Raw genomic sequence first — 23,310 nt, 5'->3', positions numbered from 1 at the left:
GCGCGGCCCGGCGGCACTGCGCATGTCCGAGGGGGCGTGGCTCGGAGGCCTCGGCGAGAAGAGGCGGGGAGCGAGGCGGTGGGAAGGGCGGGGTGTGCTGAGCCCCGAGGCCCGGCTGTATCCGCAAGGCCCGCTCGCCGCAGGCTGTCAGATGTGCGCTGCGGCACTTGCTCGACTAGAAACCCGGCTTTGGCCACAAGTCGCGCCATGGGCAATTCGTGAAGATGCACTCTTACGATTACAGCGCCAGCCAGGACGCCAGGGGCCGGCTGGGCGGTGTTTCTGGGAGCGGGGCTCGCAGGACATCGGCGCTCCGCCCCGGGGCTCGGGGGCGGGGCTAGGGGCGGGGCTTATCTCCCGGGCATGCTGGGAACTGTAGTCTCTTAGTCGTTCCCAGCCTGGGGCTTACAGGGCGGCAGGACTACAACTCCAAGGATGTGCTGGGCGCTGGGTGCTCACCGTGGTTCAGCATCTTCTGTTTAGATTTTGTGGCTCTGACACTTTGCCTATCCCATTCTCCTATATGCTGCACTGATTGCTTTGTTGTTGTTTCCTGGGAGCCATTTGGTTGTTTCTGTATCTTGCAGTGTTTTTAGGGATTCCACCCTCATTACATAAATCAATATGTGCAATAAATAGAATAGCTACCTACTTGTATCTCTCACGTTTGTCCTCTCCAATGGAGCTGTGAAGAATCCTAGTTACTTGTAGCTCCTCATTCTCATGCGGTCACTTACAAAGCTGAGTATCTCTTTTTTGGTCTCATTGATATTATTTTTTTCATCTATTTTGAAATATATTCTGCTGATAACGTGGACACTGGTGGGCATTTTTACATATCTAACATCTCTGTGAAGGAGGCCTGTGGTCCCCATTTTACAGGTGAGGAAACTGAGGCTAAGAAGGGTTGAGTAGCTTCCTAAGCTTCACACGATCTCTTGGCACATTTTGAATCTTAACGTGGAACTCTGTCTCTCAGGTGTATACACTCTGTGAAAGAGGATGGGTGTTTACAGAATTTTGGCACAAGGTGCTGAAAGCAAATGATTTTATTTCTTTTTTTTTTTTAATTTTTATTTATTTATGATAGTCACAGAGAGAGAGAGAGGCAGAGACACAGGCAGAGGGAGAAGCAGGCTCCATGCACCGGGAGCCTGATGTGGGATTCGATCCCGGGTCTCCAGGATCGCGCCCTGGGCCAAAGGCAGGCGCCAAACCGCTGTGCCACCCAGGGATCCCTGAAAGCAAATGATTTTAATTTGAATATAGCTTTGTACAACTTCTTTCTATCTTACTTCAACCACCCAGATTCATGTAACTCTCAAAAATGCATTGGGTAGTTTCAGGAATTCACAAAACCTTTTCTTTTTTCAAACAACATTTGCATGGCTTTCACGGTGTTTTAAGTGAAGAATCGATGATGATGTTGAAAAAAAATGATGATGATGTTAAACTTTGCCAATTATCAAGTACAGAAATACCAGCCAACTTACTACTGAGCAGGTGGAGAGATCTACAGTGCCTGGTGCTGCTGAGCAGTGAGCTCTGGGAAGGTGAGAGGTGTCCTGCAGTGCTGGCAGCTCCTCCACTGGCTGGGCACTGTCTTCAGTAAAACTGGCCTGTGTATATGTGAGCACCTGGATCTTGTAGGGCTCTGGATGGCTTCTTGTATTGTTTTTTAAAGATTTTATTTATTTCATTCATGAGACACACACACACACACAGACACACACACAGAGGCAGAGACACAGGCAGAGGGAGAAGCAGGCTCCACACACAGAGCCCAACGTGGGACTCAATCCTGGGTCTCCAGGATCACACCCCGGGCTGAAGGCAGCACTAAACCGCTAAGCCACTGGGACTGCCCCGGGTTCTTGTTTTTAATAATAGTTTAATAGTTTGAAAGTGATCATGTGATAGTATAAGTGTATTTTCTTTCCTTTGTTTAAGCGTGCCTGTGTGTGACAGACATAATGAGCCTAATAATTTCATATGAACCCATGGTTGTTCTCAACTAAGGACAGTGGTGGAAAAAAAACAATTTGTGTATAATCACTGGCTTCATACTTCATACAGAGAAGACATATTTCCTTTTGGAACAGCTGGTGAGAACTCTTTTGCCTTTTATATCTTGTTTGTTCTAATGTGATATTTTAGGGGCAATGCTAATGGTTCAAATTGCAGGGCTCCCATTTTTTCCTTGTTTGGGCTTAAGATGTAACATTTTTATCTTTTTAAAAAAATTATTATTATTCATGAGAGAGAGAGACAGGCAGAGGGAGAAGCAGGCTCCATGTAGGGAGCCCGACGTGGGACTCAATCCTGGGTCTCCAGGATCAGGACCTGGGCTGATGGCGGTGCCAAACTGTTGAGTTACCCAGGCTGCCCACATTTTTATCTTAAATGGCAAAAGTATCTTTGTTGATGAAAAAATTCTATTGCCAAATATTTGTACTTTAGGAAAAAAGCAGAGCTCAAATATACTTATTGAAAACAAACTGCTTGCTTTTCTTGTTCTGTTCCCCCAGATCTTTTTTTCCAAAAGAGAAATTTCCTTCTTTTTTTTTTTTTTTTAAAGATTTATTTATTTATTTCTGAGAGACCCAGAGAGAGAGAGGCAGAAACACAGGCAGGGGGCAAAGCAGGCTCCCCGCAGAGAGGCCATGTGGGACTGGATCCTGGATCCTGGGATCACTCCCTGAGCCAAAGGCAGACGCTCAACCACTGAGCCACCCAGGCGCTCTCCCCCCAACATCATTTTTGTGCATTTAAGTATCACTTAAGAAAATGGCAATATTCTATGGAAAAATCATGGTAGGTTTTATTTATTTATTTATTTTTTAAATTTTTATTTATTTACGATAGGCACACAGTGAGAGAGAGAGAAGCAGAGACACAGGCAGAGGGAGAAGCAGGCTCCATGCACCGGGAGCCCGACGTAGGATTCGATCCCGGGTCTCCAGGATCGCGCCCCGGGCCAAAGACAGGCGCCAAACCGCTGCGCCACCCAGGGATCCCTTATTTTTTTTGTTGTTGTTGTTGTTTTTTTTTTTGTTTTTTGTTTTTAATTTTATTTATGATAGTCACACACAGAGAGAGAGAGAGAGAGAGAGAGAGGCAGAGACACAGGCAGAGGGAGAAGCAGGCTCCATGCACCGGGAGCCCGATGTGGGACTCGATCCCAGGTCTCCAGGATCACGCCCTGGGCCAAAGGCAGGCGCCAAACGGCTGCGCCACCCAGGGATCCCCAATGGTAGGTTTTAAATATTAGAGTTCTGCAGAATATTTCATTTTGAAATGAGGTGGCGAAAAATGTTGATCATCTCTGAATCCAAAGAGTGTCTAAGATTTGTTCCAGCTTCAACAGTCTGAATTGCTGGGCATTAGCAATAGGCCATGTATTGTATAAGTAGTAACTTTTTTTTCTTTTTAGGAGGTACTATATAAATGAAATATGTAACTATGTTTAATATTGGGAAACTCAAATTTCATATTGAAAATTCTGTTCATTGAACAGAATCCTATTTAGCAAGCATGCATTCTTAATCTTCACTTTAAAAACGTCTAAGATTTAAGTCTTGAGGGCTTTCCTTTTTAAACCCAACATAATTTTTCACATGCATCAGTTTAGGACTTTGGTTTCCTTCAATAAGAAGTTCAGAGGAGCGCCTGGCTGGCTCAGTGAGTGGAGTATGAAACTTGATAATCGGGGTTATGAATTCAAGTCCCATGCTGTGTGTAGAGATTACCTAAAAATTAAAAAAAAACTTAAAAAAAAACTTAAAAAAAAAAAGATAATTAGGGAACCCTGGGTGGCGCAGCGGTTTAGCGCCTTCCTTTGGCCTAGGGCGCGATCCTGGAGACCCGGGATCGAATCCCACGTCGGGCTCCCAGTGCATGGAGCCTGCTTCTCCCTCTGCCTATGTCTCTGCCTCTCTCTCTCTCTGTGTGACTATCATAAATAAACAAAAATTAAAAAAAAAAGAAAAAAAAAGATAATTATTCTCTCCTTTTCAGCTGCTGTTTTGGTAAGCCAAAGTTACATTGTGGTTCAAGGCTTTGCAGACAGCCCTGTTTCACAGAGAGAAAATGAACACAGTTTTTGAAAAGGAGAGCACTGATAAAACTTTGTGGTTTTTAAAAAGATTTTTATTTATTTATTCATGAGAGACACACAGAGAGAAACAGAGACATAGGCAGAGGGAGAAGCAGGCTCTCTACCTTGATCCCAGGACCCTGGGATCATGACCTGAGCCAAAGGCAGATGCTCAACCACTGGCCACCCAGGTGCCCCAAGATTTTTTTTTATATAACCAGGACTATTGGCTTCAGAAAGCTGTTGGGGAAGATGATGGCTATTCACCATAAAAAATACAAAATTTAAATTATGTTTATGTTTATGGTTGTTTTTCAGATTTTTTTTTAGTGGTAAAAGGGCAGGATGTTCCTTCAGGGTTGTATGATGATGACATTTCTTAGGTCAGCATCTGTTAGGATCTGCTCTGGATGTGGGCCCATCCTGTGACTTCAATGGAGCCTGCCATCAGGTGATAGCTCATAGTTAATTTCTCCCTTTCCATATGAACACAGACTGTGTGTTACTACCTGGTAAAGTGGGCCAAGATGGCTAAAGACCAGAGATAATGGGACCATCAGGCAGGATGTGTGCTGTTACTCAGATATAGGACTACAATCTTTTCAGATTGTAATAAAAAGAAATCCTTATGTCATCCTTACCAGTGTCAATCCCTGATTTAATTACAAACCTCACAATTCTTGCATGTGAAATGGTTTAATAACCTCTTGCGTTTGTTAAGTGATTAAATGAGCTATTAGTATAACGGCAATAAATAGAAGCTACAGGTACATTATTCATTAAAATGTCAGAGCCTTTTGATGCAGTGTCCAGCATTTTGTATGACAAAACAGGCTTTATGTGGATCTTAGGGTCAGTAGGTCTGGCCTGCATCCTCTCAACACAAATCAGGTGTACATTACCAGATACAAGGACAGGCAGGTTTAGCTTCATAGTCCAAAGACTCCCAGGATCCCTGTACTGAAGGACAGTCCTAGTCTGGCTCTTCCTGTAAGATGAGGTGTCTCACTCCTATTTTCTCTGACCTCACAGCTTCCACTGGCATTATTTCTCCTATAACTTCATCCCCTCTCTCTGCTCACAGAGTAACAGAAGTATTTTTCAATGAATTCAAGTCTTTCCAATTCTTCAAAACTGGCTAAAAATTATTTTAGGGTGAGGGGGCTGCGAGGGGAGGGTGAGAGGATGAGAGAGAATCTTAAGCAGTCTCCACACCCAGCTCAGAGCCTGATGCAGGGCTCCTTCTCACAGTCCTGAGACCATGACCTGAATTGAAACCAAAGAGTCAGATGCTTAACTGAGCCACCCACTGGCCCCTGGCCACAATTTTCTAAATTTTACTCTACCTATTATATTCCTTTTCAATATACTTCCCAAATTAAGGAAACAATACTGCCTATAGATTACTTCCAGTTTCGGAACAAAGATAACTTATAAAGGGGCAAAAATGGGTGGTTTGGAACAAGGATGAAGAGAAGTATTTTATTTTTTAGAGTTTTATCAAATATTCAACTGTATTCTAAGAAAACAAAATCAGAAAAATAAAAAAGCAAAACGGACTCCCTACTGTCCCTTACTGTACACATTCATACAAATGTTGGAAAGAAACTGATTTTCCCATCAGTCCCTGACATGGTGCAATCATCACAGAAACATGGGAAGATGACCATAGCTCAGAGCCTCGAGCACCTTCCAGATGCACTTAGATTCTGTACTTGATCCAAGTGGAGACACCTTCCTATCTATTGGAAACACGTTTTCAATTCAGGAGAAAGACAAAGGTCCTATTGACCTGTTTGTCACAAGATATTTCATGGATAGAGGTAGAACTACAGATGAATTGAAAAGAAACATCCCAGGGACAAAGCCTCTATCAGCTTTGTCTGTCACCACCCTCAGGAAGCTCAGTCTCATCTTTTCTCCCACTCACTGAGCCCATATAGTGGCATCTCTGTTACTGTTACTGACCTCTCTTCCCATAAGTGACTTTCCCTAGTCCATGCTTTTCTTGTCCTTGTTAACGCCCTCAGAAGCCACGTAGGCTTCTGAGACTCTTCTGCCTCATTAACCCCAGGTTTGTGCACTAGAAAAGGTGTGTGGGAAAGTATTTTTTTAAAAAGATTTTATTTATTTATTCATGAGAGAGAGAGAGAGAGAGGGAGGCAGAGGGAGAAGCAGGCTCCCTACAAGAAACCCAATGTGGGACTCCATCCCAGATCCTGGGATCACTCCCTGGGCCAAAGGCAGACACTCAACTGCTGAGCCACCCAGACGTCCCGAGAAAGTATTTTTGAGCAGAGATTTTTCAAATGCCCTCTGGGACAAGCCAGCTGAACCCTACTTTAGAGGGAGAGACTTGGAGCAGGTGACAGCAATCCTCTGACGCCTTTGGCTTCAGGGTCAAGCCCAGAACTTGACAGTGAAGCAGATCTCTGACACTGAATGAGCCCATTTAATGTTATGTATGAGGAAACTGAACCCAGAGAGATCAGCTGACTGGTGTCATCACATAGCCTGTTCATGACCTTGCACCCAGAAGTAAAGTGCCCTTCACATTCCATTATCTTCTGTGCTTATCTTCTTCAACACCTTTAACCAGGACTATTCCATTATTTTCTGTGCTTATCTTCTTCAACACCTTTATCTGCTAAAATCAGATTTGGAGGAAAACTGGCAAAGCTCTGGTGTGGAGCAGTGGTTCTCAAACTTTTTTGCACATTAAAGTCACTTAAAATAATTTTAATGTCTGGCTGCATACAAGTGATGAATTAAATCCCAACTTCTGGGCTGAGTTCCAGGCAACTAGGAGTACCTAAACCAATGCAAGTAACTTGACTTGTCTGTGCCTGTCAGGTTGAGGGGAATGGGGAAGGGTGGGAGGTGACAAGTGGTCTGGACGGTCCAGTCCCTTCTGGTGTCCTATGGGTCTAAGATTCTGGTAGGTGAAAGCAGTGGGGCAGGGGGATTGCTTAGGTCTACTGGGATTTAGGACTGTTTTCAAGTGCAGCCTCCATCTACCAGATAATTTTGTTGGTCTATAAATTGTTTCTGTATTCAGAGCAGCTGGACCAGTCCACCAAGCTCTCTCAATGTCACCATTTAGAAATAAACACTCTCACTGCTTGGCAACAGGGGAAGGGCTGACTATGTTCCAGGACACTCCTCCCTGTACTCTGGAGAATATTCTGACAGTGTCTCTGAAGATGGAGACAAATGTCTGCTTTGGTTAAGAATAAGTCATTGGATGATTTGAACTTAGGTTTAAAAGTTACTGGTTTGGTAAAGTAGAAAACTGTAGTATTTAAAATTTAAAAGCCAATTTTATGATTTTAGAGCCAAATATACTTAGATTGATAAATTGTTCAATGCAGACACTGGTGAGAATAAAAGCTAAAGGCTAAAGAGCTTTAACATTAATTACTATTTTCCCAAACTTTACATTCATTAAAGTTTACAATTAGGGCCTATCTATCTCTATATATTCATATATATATATATATGTAGCTTTGAGATGTGTGTCACTGTTTGGTAGGTGCCAATTCTCGTGCAGCACCCATACTTTCTTGCCTTTGGAGAAGTTGTTAACATTTGTTCATACTAGCGTACGTAAGGAAATAAAGTCTGGGTGGGTTAGGGCTTCTGCAATGTGGCCAAAGAAGAAAGCGAGTTGGCTAAGAGGGCTCACCCCTGGCTCTCTGGGCTTCTGTTTGGGCATTTGGGATCCTCATTCATTCTTGACCAAGTTATAGGGGATCTAGAGGAGTGATGTGAACAGCCCTAGCCAGATGCCCTCCAAGCAGTTATCTCTAATTACATCAGGCATGGATGACCCTCAGAGATCTTCAAAGTTCTAGGTTCACCTGATTTCTTTAGTTTTTTTAGGCATCATATCAAGGATGTCACAAACTAAATCAGTCTACCAAAAGATTTTGTTTTTTTTTTTTAAATTTTTATTTATTTATGATAGTCACACACACACAGAGAGAGAGAGGCAGAGACACAGGCAGAGGGAGAAGCAGGCTCCATGCACCGGGAGCCCGAACGTGGGACTCGATCCCAGGTCTCCAGGATCGTGCCCTGGGCCAAAGGCAGGCGCTAAACCGCTGCGCCACCCAGGGATCCCCATACCAAAAGATTTTGTAAAGTGATTATATATTTCTATGTCTGCCACAATCTTCTACCTTCTCAGTCCCTGAGATAGCTATCTGTTTTTGGTGAGAAAATATTTTATTTATTTATTATTTTTATTTTAACTTATTTATGATAGTCACACAGAGAGAGAGAGAGGCAGAGACACAGGCAGAGGGAGAAGCAGGCTCCATGCACCGGGAGCCCAATGTGGGATTCGATCCCGGGTCTCCAGGATCGCGCCCCGGGCCAAAGGCAGGTGCCAAACCGCTGCGCCACCCAGGGATCCCTTTATTTATTATTTTAAAAAAGATTTTTATTCATTTACTCATGAGACACACACACAGAGAGAAAGAGAGAGAGAGAGAGAGAGAGAGAGAGAGGCAGAGACACAGGCAGAGGGAGAAGCAGGCTCCAAGCAGGGAGCCCGACGTGGGACTTGATCCCAGGACCTCAGGATCACGCCTCGAGCGAAAGGCAGACGTTCAACCACTGAGCCACCTAGGCGTCCCAGAAAATATTTTAAAGAATGGTTATATATTGTTTTACAGTATACAATTTTATATATGGATTATAGTTATGTTATTAATCTCATTTTGTAGAGCAATTATATACATATATATTTTTGAGAGAGAGCGAGAGAGAAAGAGAGCTCAAGTACACAAGGGGGGAAGAAGGGCAAAGGGAGAAAGATTCTTAGATAGGCTCCACACCCAGCTCAGAGACTAATGTGAGGCTCGATCCCATGACCCTGAGATCATGATCTGAGCCGAAGAGTGGGATGCTTAATCAAATGAGCCACCCAGGCACTCTGATTATATATTATTATAATATTATAGACTTTGCTACAGGCCTTCTAAGAGGTCAGCTTCTGCCCACAGGGCAGCTTTACCCATAGGTAGGCCCTTCTTGGGACTGCTGAAGATAAAGGACAAGTGCTGTGCAATAATGGCCCAGTTGCAAAAATTGTCAACTGCGATGGCCATAGATGACTCAGAGACTTCCACACGCTGCACCACAGTTCAACTTCAGCCTCTGATCAATCCTCCTTTCACCCTTCCCTGCCACTGAGGATGATAGTTAATTCGTATACTGCTTGCCAAAATCAATCTCAACATCTGTTTCTGGAGAAACTAACTCAAGACAGATGGGAGTGGGAAGGAAGGCAATTTAGAGAGGGATTTTGGAACTAGCTTGTTCCCTGCTTGGCTGGCAATGAGAACCTCTTCATGGAATAGGTGGAGCACCCATGCACCAGATACAGCTGGCAGTCTAAGCATTAAAACTCTCACAGGTGATGAGATGGTAATTGCTAGTTACCACTGAAGCAACCAGAGATGCTTTGTGTAGCAAGAAAGCTGAGACCCAGACCCAGGACGAATTAGAGTGGCTAAATTCTACGTAAGGTTAATAAGCCACCCCTAGGAGATCTGTTAGGCTATGCGGTCTCTGTGTGTGTGTGTGTGTGTGTGTGTGTGTGTGTGTGTGTGTGTGTGTGTGTGTGTGTGTGAAAGAGAGAGACCCTAAAACTTGCTATAGGGACTTCAGGTGGACACCCCCAAACTTTCAACGGGATTCCTCTGAGCCTGCGGAAATGGCCCACCCCATCTCTATTTTTTTTAAGGTTTTATTTATTTGGGGATCCCTGGGTGGCTCAATGGTTTAGCGCCTGCCTTTGGCCCAGGGTGTGATCCTGGAGTCCCAGGATCGAGTCCCACATCAGGCTCCCTGCATGGAGCCTGCTTCTCCCTCTGCCTGTGTCTCTGCCTCTCTCTCTCTCTCTCTCTCTCTCTCTCTCTCTGTGCGTCTGTGTGTGTGTGTGTGTGTGTGTATCATGAATAAATAAATAAAAATTTTTAAAAGATTTTATTTATTCATGAGACACACAGATTTTATTTATTTATTCATGAGACACACACTGAGAGATAGGCAGAGACATAGGCAGAGACATAGGCAGAAGGAGAGGAGCAGGCTGCTCGCGTGGAGCCCAATGTGGAACTCGATCCTTGCACCCCGGGATCATGCCCTGAGCCAAAGGCAGATGCTCAACCCCTGAGCCACCCAGGCATCCCCACCCTGTCCCTATTAAGAACAAGTGCTGTCTCTCCTTTCTCTTCCTATCTCTCCTTTCTCTTCCTACAACTAGAACGATTGCTCTAGGTCTTTTTTCTTCTCAAGTCCCACCCTTTGAGCTACCAGTTCGTAAGAGAAATTGGTTGCCCTAAATAAGCCAGCAAAAGGGCACTGGATTCAGAGGAGCAGAAGTAGTCAGTTTCCTTTAGAGCTGTAAAGTGCAGCTGGCTGTCTCCCTTTCCAGGCAAGGACAGCAGCTCCGACCGACTGTCACTGCTGACTTTTCCAGTGTCAAGGTGATGGGGGAACAGAGCTAGCTGAGGAGAAAGCACAAGCCTGGGGCAGCATACTGATAAGTCCTTGAGGGATCCCTGGGTGGCTCAGCGGTTTAGCACCTGACTTCGGCCTAGGGTGTGATCCTGGAGTCCCAGGATCGAGTCTCAGGATCAAGTCCCAGGATCGAGTCCCACATCGGGCTCCCTGCATGGAGCCTGCTTGTGTCTCTGCCTCTCTCTCTCTCTCTGTGTGTGTGTCTCTCATGAATAAATAAATAAAATATTTTAAAAAAAAACTTAAAAAAAAAAAGTCCTTGAAACAGGCAAAGGAACATTTCTTTACCAACTTAACTGCCTCAATGTTAATATTTTGCTAAGGGCAAAAGGCAATCCTGGTCCGACCCCCAGGATCCTGTAAGTCTACTTTAACATATAAAAATTTCTTTAGAAATTTCCTTGTTCTCTACCCCCAAAGATTCATGTTGTCAATCATCCCCCAAGCACATGGCCCACCTATATACATCTGAAGGGTCTCATGACACAGGTTTTATTAGACAGTAATAAGTGACCTTTTCCCAACAATAGCTAGCCCCCTCAAGGTCCTGGAAACCTTGCTTCCAAAATACCTTGGAGAGAACGCTATCCTCAAACACCTCCCAACTGCCAGGTGTATATATATATATTTTTAAATTTATTTATGATAGGAACACAATGAGAGAGAGAGGCAGAGACATAGGCAGAGGGAGAAGCAGGCTCCATGCACCGGGAGCCCGACGTGGGATTCGATCCCGGATCTACAGGATCGCGCCCTGGGCCAAAGGCAGGCGCCAAACCGCTGCGCCACCCAGGGATCCCTGCCAGGTGTATATAAGCAGCCATCCCTCACAGGCCCTGGGGCAGCAGCTCTTCCTGCCCATGGGTGCTGTCCCCTGTGCTTTAATAAGACCACCATTTTGCACCAAAGACATCTCAAGAATTCTTTCTTGGTCATTGGCTCCAGACCTCACTCCACTAAACCTCACCTATATTCCAAAACTTCATCGAAGGGAGCTACCGGACCCTTGCTAATTCAGATTTTCCCATTCCAGGCTCTTCCCTACTGTCTCCAGCCCTTCACTTCGGAACATGTTCAAGAAGTTTGATGAAAAAGAAAATGTGTCCAACTGCATCCAGTTGAAAACCTCAATTATGACGAACCAGTTGATAGAGCAATTTCCAGATAAAGAACCATGGCCTCATCCTGTCAAAACAGTGCAGTGCCATGAACATATAGACATCCTTACAGTGAATGGATAGTTACTATTTTTTAGATAAAGAGAAGGACCTTTTTTATCCAGCCCTAAGGTTACTTCACAAATATCCTTTTATTCTGTCACACCAGTAGGTTGATAAAGGAGCCATCAAATTTGTACTCAGTAGAGCAAATATCATGTGTCTAGGCTTAACTTCTCCTGGAGCCAAGCTTTACCCTACTGCAGTAGATGTGATTGCTGCAATCATGGCAGAAGGAAAACAGCATGCTCTGTATATTAGAGTCATGAAGATGGCTACAGAAGATATTGAGAAAGTCAACAAAGGAATTAGCATTGAAAATATCCATTATTTAAATGGTGGTCTGTGGCATATGAAAACATATAAATGAGCCTCAAAAATATAAACTTGGGCAAAATATGGAATAGTACTTTATCTGTGTTATTGTCTGTGTGTGACAGCATGAAGACAGTACTTCTGTGCTTGCGCTGAATAAATTCAATGGGTGCTAAAAAAGAAAAAAAGAAGAAGCATTTGTTATTACCTTGCTTGGAGACAATGCAGACATCTCTTTCTGCAAGACAGCATCACTTCCTGTAAGATCTGTACCTGTCTCCTCTCCTAGCCATCAGGCTATAACTCCCCCAGAAAAGCTGCATGATCCAGATGGGAAAAGACATGTAAGACTGAATTCTCAGGGTACTTGACCCATGGTCAGACCATAAAGATGGGCAACTCTCCTGAAATACAAGATTTAACACCCTGGCAAATGTCCCAGGAGATAGTGTGACCTCGATACTGGGATAGCTTCTAGAAGCGTTGAGAAAGTTATGGCCCAGGCTAAGTTTTTTTTTTTTTTTTAAAGATTTATTTATTTATTTATTTATTTATTTATTTATTTATTTGAGAGAGAGAGAGAGAGAGAGAGAGAGGCAGAGACACGGGCCGAGGGAGAAGCAGGCTCCATGCCGAGAGCCTGACGTGGGACTCGATCCTGGGACTCAATCCTGGGACTCGATCCCGGGACTCCAGGATCAAGCCCTGTGCCAAAGGCAGGCGTTGAAGAGGCACATGTTTTTTCATGAGAGACAGAGAGAGAGAGACAGAGAGAGAGGCAGGGACACTGGCAGAGGGAGAAGCAGGCCCAATGCAAGGACCCTGACGTGGGACTCAACCCTGGGACTCGAGGATCACACCCTGGGCGGAAGGCAGGTGCCAAACTACTGAGCCACCCAGGGATCCCCAGCCCATACTCATTCTGTGTGTGACCTTGGGCTTGAAGCCTGGCCTCTGTCAGCCTGTTTCTTCATCTGGAATATGTGAAAGCTCCACTAATCTTTCAAAGTCTCTGAGGACCCAGTGTCATACTACTATCGTTGTTGTTATTGCCCTCACCTCTCCAGGTGGAGCAGAGCCAAAAACTCAACACATTTCTTTTCTGCCTTCAGCCTTATCTCCACTCTGTGAGGTCTGCTTCATAGGCATTATTCCTCTATTTTCTAGATAAGGAGACAGAGGCTCAAAGAGGGGTGGTCTTCAGGGGCCCACGGTGGAGAGAAACTTGCCCTTCCCTGCCAGAGTCCACACCCTAGGTGCTTCACCTTACCTCCAGCCCTATGACTGATAAGATTCCTGTCCATTGAGTTCTTTATGTGTGCCCTGGGCCAAGCTGTGGATGGAGTGAGGTGGGGTGTCTTGGTGGCCTGGTTGAGTGGCACTTGCCTACTCCATCCCCACTGGAGTCTCTGGCCCCCAGGCTGGAACTGAGGCCATGTCAAAGGCTTCACCTCCCTGGAGAACCCCTCAGGCCACGCTCTGCTCTACACAGTGCCTTAATTCACTGTCCAAAGAAGACAGGGAAAAAGCTTCCAGGTGAGCAGGCCTCTCTCTGTAGAAGGACCAGGGAGGATGAGGGAGAAGTTCTTGAGGATTTGGCACTCCTGGGTGTGGGAAGAGAATGAGTTGTATGGTGGGGAGCTGGAGTCTTATTTGCCTTAGCTTTAGTCCTCCTCAGTTTAAATGATCTCTCCTGGATGCCCAGAGAGCCCCAAAAGGTCCTATTCAGTACCCAAAAGGTAAGCAATTCAGCGAGGTCTCCCATAGCATAGCCTGGCCACCTTTATCACCTTTACCACAGCTCTGTCTTGGGGCATCATGCTTGGGTTGCCCAGGAAGTTAGCGACACTGATGACCCGGGTTATGGTGACATGGACTATGGGTTCCAGGTGTTCATTGCTAGGCTTATTCTTTTGAGACCAGGCACTGATGTGGTACCATCTCAAGCAGATCCTGGGCACGGGGGGAAGGAATGTCACTCAGCTCTGCGATACCCCAGCCTAGTGTCCCAGGCAGGGGTCACAAGTCAGAGCTGGAGCTTAGGAAGCTGAGGATGTAGTCTGAGCCTTGTTGGAGTAGTCCCTGAAGGCACCCACTACAGGATGATCCAGGACCCATTATTGGCAGGGAAGGGAGAAAGTCATTTTTTTTTTTAAGATTTTATTTATTTATTCATGAGAGACACACACAGAGAGAGAGGCAGAGACACAGGCAGAGGGAGAAGCAGGCTCCATGCAAGGAGCCTGATGCGGGACTCGATCCAGGGTCTCCAGGATCACACCCTGGGCTGCAGGATGCACCAAACCGCTGCGCCACCGGGGCTGCCCGAGAAAGTCATTTGTACCCTGACCTTCCCCACAAACTCCAAGCTCCAGAAGGTGGCTCAAGTCAGTTCCTCCCAAAAGGGCATCCTCTACCAAACCTGATCACCTCTCTGGTCGTACCCCCCATTCAGATGCATATTCCACTGTGGCAGCTACAATCATGGGTTCGTTTGTTTGTCTTCCTTATAGTTAGGTACACCTCAGATACCTAATAAGTGCTGACACTGCTGGGTGGGCAGATGAGTGGGTGACCTATGGACCTGGCTGCACACAGTGAATTTCCCTACCCCCACTCAGCTTTCTATCTGTTCTGCCTCATTTAATCTTCACAGCCACTCTGTACAGTATGTCCTATTAGTGTCCATCTCTCCTGTCTGCAGGTGGACAGTAAAGGCTTTGGAGTTAAGAATAATGCCCAGGTCACATGGTTGGTAAGTGATGGAGCTGAGATTTGGACCCAAGTCATAAGAGTCTAGATCAAGGAAAGCCAGGTCTGGGGCAGCTTATGGCAGAAGGAAATCTTGTTTCAGCCCCTCCCTGAGAGCCCAGCTGCTCACTGCATCCATCAGAGTCAGCTGCTCTGTCACCAGCTTGGGGGGGAAGTCCGTGAGGTCAGGCTTCCCCTTTAGCTGGTTCTTTCTGATCACATGCCAAGGGCAGGAAAGCTCTGGGACTGCAGCTGACTCTGTCTCTATTTTTGGAGCTAGAGATAAAATTCCCATTATAGCTGATATTTGAACTGACTCCATCTCAGGACCTTACACATATGCTGAAGAAGATGTTAGCACTTGCTGATTGAGGTGACACCGGCTCTGGTATTTGAGAGTTGTGGTAGAAACAGATCTCAAGCTGCCTCTAGCTCCACAGTAGGCCCCTTTTCTGGTTCTACATCTAGAAGGAGCCCTGGAGCTGGTGCTGGAACAGAATGAAGAGAAAGGTTTACCTACCTGACTTTCCATGTGCCCTTCCCCAAACAGGAATGATCCTACTGCCTTGAAAGGAATACCCAGCCCATGAACCCCCACCCCATGTAGTCTCTCCAGATCACAAACCCCTTTGCCCTGTGATTTCTGTCTCAGTGGGCTCTAGAGGTTCGATAAGTGGTGCATGGTTCTTCAGGTCTTAGTTCTGCAAATTGCATGCACAGGGGTCAACTTTAGCTTGAAACATGGATGGTGCAGGGACTGCTAGGTATCCTGCAAATTCTGGTCAGGCCAGGTACCCAAGATGAGAGGGAGGGCACTGAGGAGAGTCATGTGTGGGGCAGAGTTAGAGGCCTGGCCTGTCACTCCCCACTAGGCTCCCACAGCACCCTTTTATCAGTGTGGGTCCCAGAAGATAGAGTCAGGCAACTTCCAACTCCTCCAAGGCTGTCCTTGCAGTGGAAGGTTTGGTCATTCAACAGGCCTGACAGAGAACCTGTGGACATCTGGTTTTCCCAGTGACATTCTTCTCCCCATGGTCATGGGAGAACCTACCCCATCCTCCATGCACATAGACATCAAGACTGAGGTTTGAGGTAGATTTATGAGTGGACAGCTCACATTTTCTGTTCTGGGCCCCAGTTGTGGAGGTTAGGAGACGTGGATATGAAGAGGGGCAGTCAGAGCAAGATGGGACTATGGAAGAGATGGGTCTTTCAGGAACCGACTCAGCCCAGCCTGCACTCTGCCTCCTGGGTGGTGGAGGTGGGGTGGAACCACATTCATAGCTCTCTTTTATTCATTTCCTTTTAAAAAATATTTTATTTATTTGTTCATGAGAGACACTGAGAGAGAGGCAGAGACACAGGCAGAGGGAGAAGCAGGCTCCATGCAGGGAGCCCGATGTGGGACTCAATCCTGGGACTCCAGGATCACATCCTGGGCCAAAGGCAGGCGCTCAACTGCTGAGCTACCCAGATGTCCCTCTTTTATTCATTTCCTTATGCAGGGAAAGGCCTCAGACCTCAGCCGTCCCATGGAAGTCAAAAGACCCATGAGATCCAGGGCTCTGCTAGTCCCTCCCAGTTGTAGGCCCTATACTCTACCACCCTGCTCTGTGGAGACAGGAGGTCTTCTCCTGTTTTAGTTGGTCCTTTGGTTCATAATCGTGGTCAGAATATGAGAGGATTTACCTATATCTAAGGAGGCCTCAAGGGTGTCACATCTAATGTATTGTAGGTATGACTACTTATAATGTCTAGAATAATTGTCTGACTCAGACTGGAACTGAGTCCCAAGGATTGTGTCTGCTTAATCCATTGAATTATCCTAGTATCTAGAAAAAGTGTCTTCATTTATTAGGTGCTTAATATATATTGTTAAATGAATGTACCCCAACCAGGTATCTGAGTGGGCCTTGGGCTCCCCTGCCTGACCCCAGAGATCCCTAATCTGGCATGCCAAAGGCAAACACCAGCTATCTGGAATCTCAAAAGTACTTTGCAAAAGAGAAAGCAGTTTGATTTCCACATGCTTTTCCAAACTCAGAAAGTCCACAGCCAGTGAAGAATAAGTTAGAGAGCTTCTACATTGGGGAGAGAGGAATACTAAGCTTGAAGACACACAACATGTCTAGGAGCTCTTTCTTTCTTTTCTTTTCTTTCTTTCTTTCTTTCTTTCTTTCTTTCTTTCTTTCTTTCTAAAATTTTTTTTAATTTATTCATGACACACACACACACACACACAGAGAGAGAGAGAGAGAGAGAGAGAGAGAGGGGCAGAGGCACAAGCAGGCTCCATGCACAGAGCCTGACATGGGACTTGATTCCAGGACTCCAGGATCATGCCCTGGGCCAAAGGCAGGTGCTAAACCACTTAGCTACCCAGGGATCCCCTAGGAGCTCTTTCTACAGAGCCAGGTACCAGGTAAGCATCTGCCATGGTGTATCCCATGATTTCCTACAACAACAATCTTATGGGGTTTATGGTCCTAGCACCCCCTTTTTCAGAAGAGCAAAGTGAACCTCAGAGAGGTTCAGTGATATTCCCGAGATATACAATCAGTAGGAGGGAGACTCACCATGGTGCTGTGCAAGTGGTAGGCACTCACCTATTGAACTGCTAGTCTGGGACCTGTTGGGGTGGTGAAAGCTTGGTATGTGCACAGGAAAGTGATGATGTAGGAGGTGTTTCTATCCTGGAAGACTGGTACCAGGGATTGATTCCTTTTTATACTGGATGGACAAGGAGTGACATTTAGCCAACCACATCAGCATGAACCACCAGCAAGATCAGGGTCTAGAGCTCAAATCAGACTCTCCCATTATTTCAGGAACCTGTTGTGGCCTGGGCTTCACTGGGCCGTCCTAGGCTTTCCTAAGTTACCTTAGGATACCTCCTGACAAATGTCCAGCAGCTTCAGGGATCAGGGCTGAGCCAATGTCTACAGTGAAAGAAAAGTCTCTGAGCCCCCAAAAGTAGAGACACAGCAAGAGAACATCTTGTTCTCTTGAATGCCTCCAGCCAAGTGAGCTAGAGAGGGAACTGTCCTATGAATGTGGGTTTTCTGTGTTAGGAATGGTAGGGATTTGTGCTGGTTATGCTAATTAAGCTTGCACATAGATAGGACTGGGTGAGTCCACAAATCTGTACATGATTAGTTAAAAACCAATTCCCATTATTCATTAGTCAGGAAAGATCTTCACTGAGATGGGTGAATATCTGGGTTGGTGTACCGCAGTCATTCAAAGTTCCTAGATATTCACAGCTTTGACTATGAGAATGATCAAAGTTCATGGTTGTTTATTGGCTTCAGCCGCAGGGAAACACAGTGTTACATTAATATTTCCTAGGCAAATGCTATTGCAAATGGAAAGTTTCAAGAATATTTTCAGCTTTGAGAAATGGAAAGTCCAACTCCAAATGACTTAATCAATAAGGAAATGTTTTGGCTCAGGTTATGGAAAAACCAAAAGTGGGGTGATATTCAAAGTTAGGTCAGGCAAGCAGCTGGGCTCTGTTTCACTTTGAATTCCTTGCTCTGCCTTCTTCTGAGTAGTGGTTTCATCTCTAAGCAGAGACTAAGAAAGCTATAGACTGGAAAACTACCTAGAAGACCGGCAGAATTATGAAAAATTAATAAATGTTTGTTGTCTTAGGCCATTGAGTTTGGAGTGATTAGTTAAGCAAAACCTAACTAATATATTCTCATTCCTGAGGCAATCATAAGTGGGGGGAGTTATATTACTCTTTTTTTTTTTAAGATTTTATTTATTTATTCAGGACACAGAGAGAGAGGTAGAGGGAGAGAAGCAGGCTCCATGCAGGGAGCCCAACGCGGGACTTGATCCCAGGTCTCCAGGATCACATCCCGGGCTGAAGGTGGCGCCAAACTGCTGGGCCACAGGGACTGCCCAGGAGTTACATCACTCTTAAAAATTTTTAAAGATTTTATTTATTTATTCATGAGCGAGAGAGATAGAGAGAGACAGAGACAGTGACAGAGACATAGGCAGAGGGAGAAGCAGGCTCCCTGCAGGGAGCCTGTTGCAGGACTCAATACCAGGACCCCGGAATCACGACCTGAACCAAAGGCAGATGCTCAACCACTGAGCCACAGGTGCCCCTACTCTTAAAAATCTTTTACGGTTATTTACTTAAGCGATCTCTACACTCAGTGTGGGGCTTAAACTCACAACCGTGAGATTAAGAGCCACATACTCTGCTAACTGAGCCATCAAGGCACTCTGAATTATATTACTTTTAAGTGAATTAAGAGACTCTCTCAGAGCTGGGGTTAGGACCTGTTTCCAAGACATCCATGGCTGCATAGAAGAGAGTTGGATCTCTAAACAGAATAGTTTTGACAGGAAATAAAAGAAGAGAAAATGCATACTGAGTTTGACAATTAATAATAATTACTAAATACATCAACCTTGTGTTGCTTCTCTATACAAGAAGGAAAACTAAGGTACCATTAAAAGGATGTCTCATAGGAAGCAACACATATTTCTGTGTAATGAGTGTGTCATGAGCCTGGGTGAGAGTGCAGATGAGAAACCAAAACTTGGATTTCACTAGAGCAGGGATCAACAAACTTTTTCTGTAAAGGATCAGATAGTAAATATTTTAGGTTTTGTGAGCCTTAAGGTCTCTGTCACAGCTTCTGCCTTTTTTTTTCTTTTTTTAAAGATTTTATTTATTTGAAAGAGAGAGAGAGCGAGAGAGTGAGCACAAGTAGGGGGAGGGGCAAAGGGAGAGGGAGAAGCAGACTCCCTGCTGAACAGGAACACTCCCCCACCCCCACCAGCCCCAACTCAGGACTCTATCCCAGGACCCTGGGATCATGACCTGAGCTGAAGGCAGACACTTAACTGACTGAGCCACACAGGCACCCCTTTGTAGTGTGACTCTACTTTTGTAGTGTGAAAGCAGCCATAGGCAAAAATAAATGAATGGGCATGACTTGTTCCAATAAAACCATTTTACAAACAAGCGGGCTAGATCTGGCCTGAGGGTCATAGACTGCCACCTTTGTAGGAGACAAGCAACATGTGATACACGTAATTAGCTACCACCCAACATGCACATCTGTATTGTGCATTTCATGTAATTTTGGCAGGAGGAAAGCTGAGTGACTAGCAGTAACGGAGAGAAGCAGTAATACAGTATTGTACATTGGCTGCTACATGTACCCTGATATGGGAAGAAGATTTTTTTTTAAGATTTTAAGATTTTTAAAATTTATTAATGAGAAACACAATGAGAAACACACACACACACAGAGACAGAGACACACACAGAGAGAGAGACAGAGTGAGAGAGACAGAGACACAGGCTCCATGCAGGGAGCCTGATGCAGGACTCCATCGATCCCCGGTCTCCAGGATCACACCCTGGGCCGAAGGTGGCACTAAATCGCTGAGCCACCCGGGCTGCCCCTGAAGAAGGATGTCTTTTTTTTTTTTGAAGAAGGATGTCTTAATCGCTATTTGTTTTTCAAAGATAAACTTATAACTCTGTGCCTGATTTTCTTTACATAACCTGCTGAGAGGAATAAAGTTAGGTGCACTGCTTTCTGTAGAGAAGTACTATGTATCTTTGAGGGTTTCTCATTCTTAAACTTTCTTGGGAAGAATGCTGAGTTATCAACAATTATGTTTCACTTGAGAAACAATCATCTTTTTGATCCATTGTGAATAATGCTCGATTACCCAGGATCAGGACCTGAGCCAAAGGCAGATGCTCAACCACTGAGCCACTCAGGTGCCCCTGGTTATTACTTTTTAATTGTGTGTTGAGGTTGGAGGTGTCTCACCATATCTTTTAATATTTAGTGCTTCAGAAGATCTTCTTATATCTAGCACTGGCTGTATATTCTGTGTTGTCCTCTTGGGAAGGAGACCTGAGTTACTAGCAAGGGTCTCTCACTTAGATTTTATATATGTATATATTGTATATATTTTGTATATAATATATGTTATATAATGTATATATATATAATATATAAATGGTGTGTTCATATTATTTGTTTTGGTGAAAAACAAAAATGCCTGAATTTTCAGTAATTATATCACACAGAGAAGGGAAATTCATCTCTGTGGACTCTATGTTTCCTGTAACCTGGTTGGATTGAAAAGCTGAATTACTAGATTTATCTTTCCTAGAGACAAAAATTTTAGGTGTGTAAACCATACTTTTTCATATATTCTCCTTGAAGAAGTAAATCAGTTGGGAAAGCATTTGGCTGCATTAAAAAAAAACAAAAAACAAAAACAAAAACAAAAAAAAAACCACAACCAACTAGGGCAGATAGGCCAAAAGGTGTCCAGGAGAGGCAGTCCGTGGCTGGTGTAGTAACTAAAAACCATGCCCTTCTTTTTCTTCAGTCATGCCATTCTTACAATGTGATTGACATTTTCATGCTTGCACCTCATGGTTACAAGTTGACTGATGCATCATTAGCCTCAAAACTGTGTTCCAAGGAGGGAAAAGTGGAAAGAACAAAAAACATTTCCCAACTGAGTTCATTCTTTTTAGTAAGGAAAACGGTGTTCTGAAAGCTCCACCCATAAGCACTGTATATTTATCTCTTAGTCCAGAACTGTGTCATATGGCTAGCTGCAGCTAAGAAAAAACTTGAGAAATCTGGGCACAGTGCTACCCTGAATAAAGATTTGGGTTGGTTGGTAAGGAAAATGATAATGGATACTTTATGGGCAACATGTATTGTTCACCATGATGTCCTTTCGAAAATGGTGATTGTTGGATCTAAAATCAGTGTATATAGTTCTGGCCTCTTTAGATATGGTGTAATGGAAAAGGAGAAGATGTTGACAAGGACAATTTAAATCATGGAAAAGGAAGGGAAATGGTCTGCTGTAACCTGCAAAGGGCACTAGGTTTGGAGGTTGAAATTCTAGTCTTCTGATGTGATTCTTTTATTTTTAATAAAATATTTTATTTATTTATTCATGAGAGACACACAGAGAGGTAGAGACATAGGCAGAGAGAAGCAGGCTCCATGCAGAGAGCCCAATGTGGGGCTCGATCCCGGGACTCCAGGATCATGTCCTGGGCTAAAGGCAGACGCTCAATTGCTGAGCCACTCAGGTGTCTCCTGATCTGATTCTTTAACTTACAATCTGTGTGATATTGGTTGCATCAGCCTCTCTTAGCCTTTTTTCCTTGATGGTAAATTTGGCACAGAGTGTTAGAGAGAAAGGGAAAAATAGATACGGTGAGGAATTTTGAATAGTATTGGTGGTTGTATTTTGCATAGAAAAACAAGACATCTTTATGGCATATTCTTCGTGTAATCTCTTTTTGAAGGGTGGTTAAATATGATTTACCAGGGGTTTCTATTTTCCAATGGGAAGTAACATTCACCTATTTAGAGTGTGTGCCTTGAGTAATATGGGGAAAGAAAGATGATTTTCCAGGTTTTTTTCCCAGTAGTTTTCCCTCTCCTGTAAGAAATATACATCTACATGGAGGAACTGCTTCATGTAACATGTTGGAACATAAACTATAACCAGGTATCCTATCTCCTATGAATCTGGTGATATTGAATATGAAACTCTTTGTCCTATGTTGTTGGTGTTCTTCAAAAATTTCATAATTTTTTGGGTCTATTTATGTTTAGGGATGAAACTCTAGATAGATCAGGATCAGTATTCAAAGTGCCTTTCTCAGCTCAAGAAAGAATTCTGGTTCTGGTGGTTTGGTCAGTCATTTATGAAGTATGTATTGAGTGCCTACTTTTTTTTAAATTTTTATTTATTTATGATAGTCAGAGAGAGAGAGAGAGAGAGAGAGAGAGGCAGAGACACAGGCAGAGGGAGAAGCAGGCTCCATGCACCAGGAGCCCGATGTGGGATTCGATCCCGGGTCTCCAGGATTGCGCCCTGGGCCAAAGGCAGGCGCCAAACCGCCGCGCCACCCAGGGATCCCCGAGTGCCTACTTTTTAAAAAAGATTTTATTTATTTATTCATGAGAGACACACAGAGAGCGAGAGCGAGAGCAAGAGCGAGAGCGAGAGAGAGACAGGCAGAGGGAGAAGCAGGCTCCATGCAGGGAACCTGGTGTGGGACTCAATCCCGGGACTCGGGGATCATGCCCTGGGCCCAAGGCAGACACTCAATCCCTGAGCCATCCAGGTGTCCCATGGGTGCCTACTTCATGTCAGCTACTGTTCTGGATGTGGTTAGACAGTGTAAGAGAGAGAAGGTCCCTACCTTCATAAAGCTTATATTCTACTGAAGGAAACAGCAGATGTATAGACTGAGATGAGTAGATGGGAGAATACCAACTAGATGGTCCCTCTTTTTGGATGTTCACAGACTTGCTGAATTTAATTTATGACATTCACAATTTTCAATTTCTCAAAAATGCCAATAGCCTG

The 23,310-nt window shown here is 44.6% G+C and overlaps 1 pseudogene; it reads left to right on the top strand.

Annotated features, from left to right (window-relative positions):
* Positions 1-11,697: 11,697 nt before the first annotated feature.
* Positions 11,698-12,214, top strand: LOC112913264 (malignant T-cell-amplified sequence 1 pseudogene; annotated as a pseudogene).
* Positions 12,215-23,310: the final 11,096 nt, after the last annotated feature.

Source organism: Vulpes vulpes, chromosome 9 (genome assembly GCF_048418805.1).
Source record: "Vulpes vulpes isolate BD-2025 chromosome 9, VulVul3, whole genome shotgun sequence".
NCBI lineage: Eukaryota > Metazoa > Chordata > Mammalia > Carnivora > Canidae > Vulpes > Vulpes vulpes.
The sequence above is the reverse complement of the archived record's forward strand: the minus strand, read 5'-3'. Positions and strand labels throughout refer to the sequence as shown.